Source organism: Sinohyriopsis cumingii, unplaced genomic scaffold, assembly GCF_028554795.1.
Source record: "Sinohyriopsis cumingii isolate HCF-2022 unplaced genomic scaffold, ASM2855479v2 utg000160l, whole genome shotgun sequence".
Lineage (NCBI taxonomy): Eukaryota > Metazoa > Mollusca > Bivalvia > Unionida > Unionidae > Sinohyriopsis > Sinohyriopsis cumingii.
The window spans coordinates 820,898-829,649 of record NW_028315873.1 but is presented as its reverse complement, the minus strand read 5'-3'; the positions used below and the strand labels follow the sequence as shown (position 1 = coordinate 829,649).

Below are 8,752 nucleotides of genomic sequence, written 5' to 3'. Positions count from 1 at the left end.
ACGTGGAAATATCACTTGGGAGCCATTCAGAAATTATAAGATCTACTTAGCGATACAAAATTAACAATTACTTTAGCTTAATTTGAATTTTGCTGCGCTTATGTTACATTGTTGGACATGTGTTTTAATACGCTCGCCTCAACTAAATGGAAGTTAAGGTCAAGGTCGTATAAAGTTACATGTTAGGGTATTATTTATTGATTTTTTGAGTATTGTTTCTAGCTGAGCCACTGAGTTGCGTTCTGTTTATTTATGGAAGTATTAAAAATGTTTACAGTTACAAGTGTTTCATAAATGAGATGATTCAGAAAGGTTTTTCCAAGTACTATGAATTCATTTAATGGCATCATTTCCATAGTTAACATACCTGATCTTGTAACAAACATATGTTACTATTATTATCTAACGGGATACAACGGTCAATTTTCTTGTGAAATTAAAGTTTGAAATTTGACAATGTCGAATCTGTGGACTGATACAGTTCACTGTATCACATGAGATGTCTTATATTTCCACTGAACAATACCTTGCAGTTTACAGTAGTTCTTGAATCTTTTACTAATTGCATTAAAGATATATATATATATATATATATATATATATATATATATATATATATATATATATATATATATATATATATATATATATATATGTATATATATATACGAGACGCATTAACCTAGTGCAGAAATTAATAGCTTCCCTTCACCATGCACAATGCCCTTGAATCTTATTTAGTATATTTTCATGGACATATTTATCAATAGAATCATACATTCAGATAAGTGTTGAAAACAGACAATTCTTAATCATGTAATGCAAATCTAATATAAATAGGACAACATTGGAGTATGACAGGTGACCTTTAAATAAATAAGAACAAGAATATATAAACATTGTGATTTCCCTGATTCAGTTTCATACTGGAAATGATAAAATTCCCACTGCAATCGTTCCGATAAACTTTGTCCACGATCCCAAAGTACACGTTTGGAGCTATTTTCATAATATATTTCATTTGTTTTAAAATGAAGATAAGTTATAAAGATCTTGATATATATATATATATATATATATATATATATATATATATATATATATATATATATATATATATATATATATATATATATATATATATATATATATATATATATGCAATAATCTGGCAATGAACAATGCAAAACTGGGACTAATCTGAGAGTTTGGACATGGATTAAAGTTTTAAATTTATCTTGTTTCAACTAGTTGTCACAACTTATTCGGGATGCTGGAAAATATTTGTATTGACCTAGAAACTAATGACCAATAACGACAGATGTTGTTATATCTATTTTATTGTTATTATCATTCTTATTATGATTTTTATTACATATATATATATATATATATATATATATATATATATATATATATACACGTTTTAGGTGCGTTGTGGGCAGTCATCCCGAAAGTGGGTTTACGGGAAGGACATGATATAGTTTACATTTCAAATCAAAATACATATACATAGGTTGTATTTCTTACATAGTAAGTATGTATATGTTGAAAATAAGTATATACACTTATGTTATAGTCCTATTCATGTTTTCGGTTCGTGGGCAGATATATAAATTTCATGGGCAGTTTTGACCTTTAGGTTGAAGATGACAAAGTAACTGCCCAAAAATACGTTCACGAAGAACAAACATATAGCATTCTGCCCGTGAATACGGCCACGGGAACAATATATAGCGTACTGCCCACGAATACGTTCACAAGTAACAAATATATAGCATGACTTTCCGGTGTGCGCGCGCAAAATGGTTGTCAAGACACGACGATAAACATTAATCTATTAAAGCATCCTTTGCAATGGCCAGCGTACATATAGCGGACGTGAGGTTCGTTTTTCACAGCTTGTTTGAAATAAATGGATGATTATATATCCAGTGTAACAACTTGTCTTGACAGCTTATGGATGCTAATGTTTGACATTTATTGTGAAGATGATTGTTCACTGCTTGTTGATGAATTCGTAGCTTCTGTTAATCGATGCTATAGCTCAATTTAACTGTCATACACTGATATGTTTAAGTCTGCTTGCACAGTTAACTATACAGAGTTATGGAAATATAACAAATTGGTTTTAATAACTTTCAGAGTTTTTTTTACTATTACTCAATATTTGTTTCAAGTACTATAAAGGCTGTGATAGGTTGGGTGGCTTAGATTACAAATCAGGCCCTTCTCACTTGGGGGGTGGGGGGTGGGTACTGCCCATTATGAATATTACTGGTCCTAGATGTCCAACCTTATATTTATGAAATATAGGTTCAACATCTTACTGCCAGCAGAAATGGTGTTCTGTAGTATTTTTCCCAGTCAATAGTTTATGGATATATTATGTCATGTACTATGCTTGTTTAATTCTCTCATCTCAGTTCTGACGTTACTATTGAATGCTATAATGTTCCCAGACATCCGGTATTCTTGGTTATTAAAATTATATATATACACAGATAACTGAAGGTGAGTTCTCATTATTCCCTAACAATTGTAATTAGTGGGGCTGTAGCAATTGATGGTCTGAGAATTCAAGTTAACTGGTTCAAAACTTGGGTAAACAACAAACTGTTTTCTTCCTTTGACAGGCATCATCAAGTTTTGCATCTTTGTCTCTATGATGACTGTGGTACGCAAGTTACAGACTTTACCTTAGAATGAGCCTGATTTTTGATACTTGTTACTGAATGGGGTGGGCTAGGGAAGTAACAAAATTATTAAAGGTGGAATGTATGCAAACCATGCTGGAAATAGATATGTACCAGCAACTGCAACATGTAAGCTTCAATCAATTTGGAAACTATAAGCTTTATCCAGTAAATATTAACAGTTCACACCCTGTATAAAAGATGATTTTGTGTTTGATTAACTGGAACTGTTAATTTATTATGTTAAGGAATTTATTGTTTTAACCCTAGTAAATGTAATATAATTAGGTCAAAAGTTCCAGTTTGTTTATTGTTTCCAGAGTTGATTATTGTAACTGGAAGAACCTGTTTCTAAGTGTTAAATGAAACGAAAGAGATATTGTTTACTCAAGTGATATAAAATAAAAGTTTAAAATGAACTGAAAGAAATATTGTTTATTCAAGTGATACAAAATAAATGCAAAAGTGTATATTCATTAAGAAGTGTATTGTCAATTGCAAATAAATGAAGATTTATCTTGTTTTGTTCTTTACTTGTGTACAAAATTATACCTGGATTGGGCAATAATTACTTGGACTCCATTTGGAAAAGAAAAATCTATATGTCCTAAATACCTAATGTTCATATCATAATGCTCTTTTAATGGATGATTATGCTTTTCAGCTGACGTTACCATATTGCCAAGTGAACTAATAGTATGGCCTTCGGTGTGCGGTGTGGCCCACTAATCACATTTGTAAATGAATTATGCATACAATAGAGAAATAGCTCTTAAAAATATCTTATGAGTTGAACAATGTGTGTACACAAATAAACATGAAGCAAATCTTTGAACTTGTATGCCACACATGCAAGTGAATTGGTGGTTTTCATATGTAACTTGTGTACTCTTATGGCTTTTGTCTATATTACTTTTAGCCATTTCTATTCACACACCAGAACACAACCTTTTTTGTCTGATTCAGGTACTAATGCAAAACTTATTTCAGCTGTAACTGAAGTATACAGAATTTCTCCTGACATTGAGGCCTACTGTGTAGACAGTATAGCTGTAAGTCATCAAATCAAATGGAAGACAACAGTGTGCAGTTGAAGAAAATGATATATACCCAGTACCATTTAGAGTTATCTTAAAGAAAAGTCACAATGCACACTGATACAAGTAGTTTTAGAAAATGCATTTGTTCCACATACATTTTAACTTAACCCAAAAGTTCAGTCTCTTGCCTAAAATTTAATCAGATGTATGCATTTATTCCATAAAACACAAAGACATAATGAACCAAATCATTTTCATTATTGAGTTAGGTAGTAGGCTATGTTAAAGAGTGCAATCACTTTATCGATTTTTTTTCCATTACATTTTTATTTATTATAAAATGACATTTCTTAGTGGAGTGCTAGCAACTGTAACTTGAGGAATATTTTGTACATGCTGGCCTAAGTGTCATGAATATACTGTGCTACATTTTGCTTTATTAGGTATAATACTATCATGAGACTTGCTTGATTAAATCCTGAATTTGTCAGCTACACTTACAAGTCCACTGGTAGAATTTAAAATCTGTGACAGTTTGGGAACATTTTTTGCAGTAACTGCAAATCACTTCGCCTTCACAGTCAATGAATTCAAGCCATTGATAATTGTCAAACCATTGTGACTGAAAATGTGATTGTCTCTTAGTTGTGTCCTATTTGATAATTTTGCTGCCACAGAGTCTGGATTGTGTCTCTGAAGAAATAGTTCATCTAGACTCTGTTGCAGTATTACATTTTATATGTTCAATTTAATGAATTTTCTTTCTTTGAATCATTCTTATGTCATAACTTGCGAAAATAGTTTAGTTAACAATATTTATTCAAACAGAAAAGATAACCTCACTTGACAAATCATCCTACTAAAGTGATCATGGCATACACTTTTATCTTTGAAATTCAAATATTGCCCACTCATTAATTAACATAACTAATATTGCACATTGAAGGTGATCATATGTATCATCAGTTTTAAAAAAATAAAGACATAATACTATAATTTAATCACTGCATACAGGAAACAGACACTTGTGTCTGTAAAATGCCTTTCATTGGATTACTTTGGTTTATTAAAACCAAACAGCGATCCACTCAGGATTTTCTAGGGTAGATACAGAGAATATATTATGGTCATTCAGAACGCTATCAATACATCAGACCAGATTGTTTTTATTATTATTTAGGCAAAATAACTTAGTAAGTCAGATGGCAAACATGAGGATGGTGATAGGTTATGTGGAATTTGCATTGAATCATCTGATCCCAGAAGATTTGATACAATGTCACTGGCTATGGTAATCATCAAGTGCAGTTGCACGGCACCATAAGACTTATCAAGATACCATAAGCTAGAAAGATGAAGAAAAAGAAAAACAATGACCCAAAGACAAATCCTGCAAACTGTGCGCAAAAACGATTCCACAGATTATAGATGAAAACTTTACTATATTTAGCTTCAAGATATTAATAAATTCGGATTACTTCCTCCAGTCTGCTACAGTAATTCATGCCCATTGCACTCATAAATTGATTATAGTCCTTGCAGTATTTTGTGTGGGCCACAATATTTTAATTGATGCAGCTGATGCTCCATTCTTCAGTTCAGTGTTGATTCAAACATAGCAATGTCCCTTTGGGATGTGTGCATAAATAAAGAATGCCTGTCCCTTCATTACCACACTTGTTGAATTTATCGTGTCTCTGTGAAAACTGTACCATGTGAGAAAGAATTTTATAAACAAACTGGACATAAGTATTGCTAGACATATACTCAGACCTGAGACTTCATAAAAGACTGCTTACTTGTGAGGCATTATTAGTGCTAGGGCTTGAGGTAATAACTTGCTATATGTTTGGTAAGGCAAAATAAGGGGCCTTATGACTTAAACTGAAACTGTGAAAAAACAAAAGGTTCAAATGCAATAAACTTTTGTTTTTCCTCATTTGTTATATTACAGTGCCATGAAAGGTCATTTCTTTTATCTTTTTAATCCCTTGCCAATTTTAAGTCATCATCACTAACCAAGTCTCTAAATCAATTCTTGGCATATTTAGCTAAAATGGTGTCTACTGTTCCATTATATCATTGATTGTTTAGCTTGCTTGTATGGAGCTTAACACCATTTTTCAGGACATCATAGCCTTTACATGGCAGCCAACATATTTATTGGACGAAATCAACACACATAACGCTACTGGCAAGCTTTCTCATATACACACATTGGTTGGACTAGAGAGAGTTGATTAGTGATGTGTATGCCTAGACCATTCTATAATCCAGGGCCCCATGATTGAATACAGTTTAAAGAAATTAACCCTAATTCAATTTCCTTGTTGCATTTAAATCATAACACCCACCATGCAAAGTGACACATGTCTCAAGATTTTCAAATTTGTATATGTTTTGCAACTTTTAATTCTGAGTTGATGCATGTGGATGTGGAAATTCAGTTACTGAATACTTAGCTACTTATATAAGGAGCTCTCACACTGGTAAAAGCACGCAATTGTGATTCTATTTGCAAGAGGGCAATTAATTGTTCAAAATACTGTTTTAGCTAACTACATCTTCGAAGGGTTGATGCATAAAAAAGAGGATCAAGAAATCCTAGCTGGTAAAGATAATTGTATCCAACTTGATAGAAAGTGAGAAGGCCTTTTAATTTTGTACAGCAGTTTCATTAAGGAACCAACTATAATACCATTAGAAGTTTATGAGCAGCAAAAACCACATTTAGGACCAACTAGACATCAAAACCATATGCATAGTTCCATTTACGGCCAACCAGACATCAGATAGGTCATCTAGTGAAAGCACAATGTCAAAATGACCAGCCATCTAGGAGAAGTAGCAAGGAAGGGGTTTTCCAGATGCCCATTAAAATAGCCATATTGGAGGTTAGATTGGCACTATTTTCATTTACGTCCAACTAGACATAAGAAGTCTTTCACTGATATGACGATTCATTCAGGAGAAGTAGTTATACCAAGATTTTCAGGATGGCCACATTGGTGGCCTTATAGGATGTATGTACAGCACCATAATTCTCATTCAGGACCTGCTAGACATCAACATAAGTATTTTGTACACATGTTGACACGCTGACACAATTATCCATTCAGAAGTAGCGATAAAAAGTTTCTTAATATGGCTACTGTGGCAACCACATTGTATGTGTGAGTGGCACCATCTTGTTTTTTCTTCCAGATATTTTCACACAAATATCATATTTAAAGATAACATGAATTCATACAAGATCTTGTCGGTTTATTTCATAACAGATTTTTCCCTCATATTAATATAATCTTTTGAAAACATTTATACATAATAGTTCTAGAAATTTTTCATGCTCTCAGAAACTATTAAAATCACAGCAGAAAGTGTTATGTTATATCTTTATTCAGCACTGAAAAATATTTATGAACTCTTAAAGTTTTTTCCCCTATATTAACTTAATTTAATGAAGATTTTCAGACTATAACCTTTCCATTGGATTTATTTTTTCAAACATGGCGTAAAAAGTATGTTATAGTAACCAATTTTTACATTGCCTTCACCATTGCAGAAATCTCTATAATCAATTTCCTAGTAAAGAAAAGCCAAGAAAATAAATGGACAGTTAATATTCACTTCAGGATCACACACCTGAGGCAAATATGTCATTGTTAAATCAAACATTTTTATTGTGTTTCCTTAGACCTAAATATATATATATATACTTGCTGTTACTCTAAACGAAGGCTGGTGATCCAGTTGATAACCTTTTGGGGGTTTTAAGGATGTCTTTAAAATTAGGGCCTTAAAAATGTTGAGATCTTATATTAAAAATGACAATTTGAGCCTTGCAGATTCATGTCCACAGGTGCCCAAATAAAAAAAAGGGGGAGGGGTGCAAGGGGCAAGCTTGTTGGTGTGTTATAAAATAACTGACTTATCATCGGTGTGCTGACAGGTGATGTGTAATTAAATCACTGTTGTAATATTAATAATGAGTGAGTCTGCACAAAGGAATTTCATACAGCTAAACTAGCTCAACAACTAGAGGCAATTAAGAAATATATCCACATTCGTGATTCTGTCAAATGGCAGATACAACAGCATCAGGAAGCTCAAGTGGCATTTACAGAAGGCAAAGAGCCACTATACTTGTTATCTTTTTAGGGATGTGCTTGGATTTTGCCCTCAAGCTGGAGCAGTCATAGGATATATAATAAATCGCCACGGTCGGAATTTATCCCCAAGCTGGGGTAATCGATGGGTAAAGTCTTATCCACAGTCGGGGTTTTATTCAAGCTTCAGGTGCAAGTTTTTGTGCATCTCCATGCCCTTGCATAAAACACAGTTACACGTTTTTTTATATAGATATTTTTCAGTTGTAGACAGGAATAATAAGTATTTGCGAGTGTTTTAAATGAATGGGTTCATTATGAATTGAGTGGCACTACATTTCAAAAGCAAAATTGGATTGAAATGCAAGAACTGTAGTACGGAATTAGTGTTGGTTCTGGATCGTAGAATGGAATTGTGTGTGTGTGATTGGATTTTTAAGGTAGATTGAATAATTTTTCAGTCATATTGCTACGATGTCTGCAGTGTGGCAGTTTATAGTGATGTATAGCACTGGGGCATCATGCTGCAAACATGTGGTATGATGTTGCACCCAGTCACATTATCCTGACACCAGGCCAATCAGTCCTAACACTAACCTCTTAATGCTGAGCGTCTAGCGAGGTAGCTGTTAATACCATTTTTGTAAGTCTTTGGTATGACTTGGCTGGGGTTTGAACCCATGACCTCCCGCTTCTGAGGCGGACGCTCTAACCACTAGGACACCGGAGTGGTCAGAATGGAATTGTAACAATTACAATGGAAGCAATTTGTATTATGCTTGTTGGGGCATTCCTCACTGATGGCTGTCAGTGACATCATCATGGGAATGTGTAACAGCCACATTTTGTAAGAACAAGGTGTAGTTGGTGAACAATACAGACACTTTTCTGCCATTTCCACTGGCATCAT

General features: G+C 33.3%; 1 long non-coding RNA gene across 1 annotated transcript in view; it reads left to right on the top strand.

Annotated features, from left to right (window-relative positions):
* The first annotated feature begins 1,410 nt into the window (after positions 1 to 1,410).
* Positions 1,411 to 8,752, top strand: part of LOC149774620 (uncharacterized) — a 198,667-nt gene continuing 191,325 nt past the window's right edge. The window contains exon 1 of the long non-coding RNA XR_016416717.1: positions 1,411 to 1,642. This is a non-coding gene — a long non-coding RNA (uncharacterized LOC149774620). The remainder of the gene's footprint in view (positions 1,643 to 8,752) is intronic.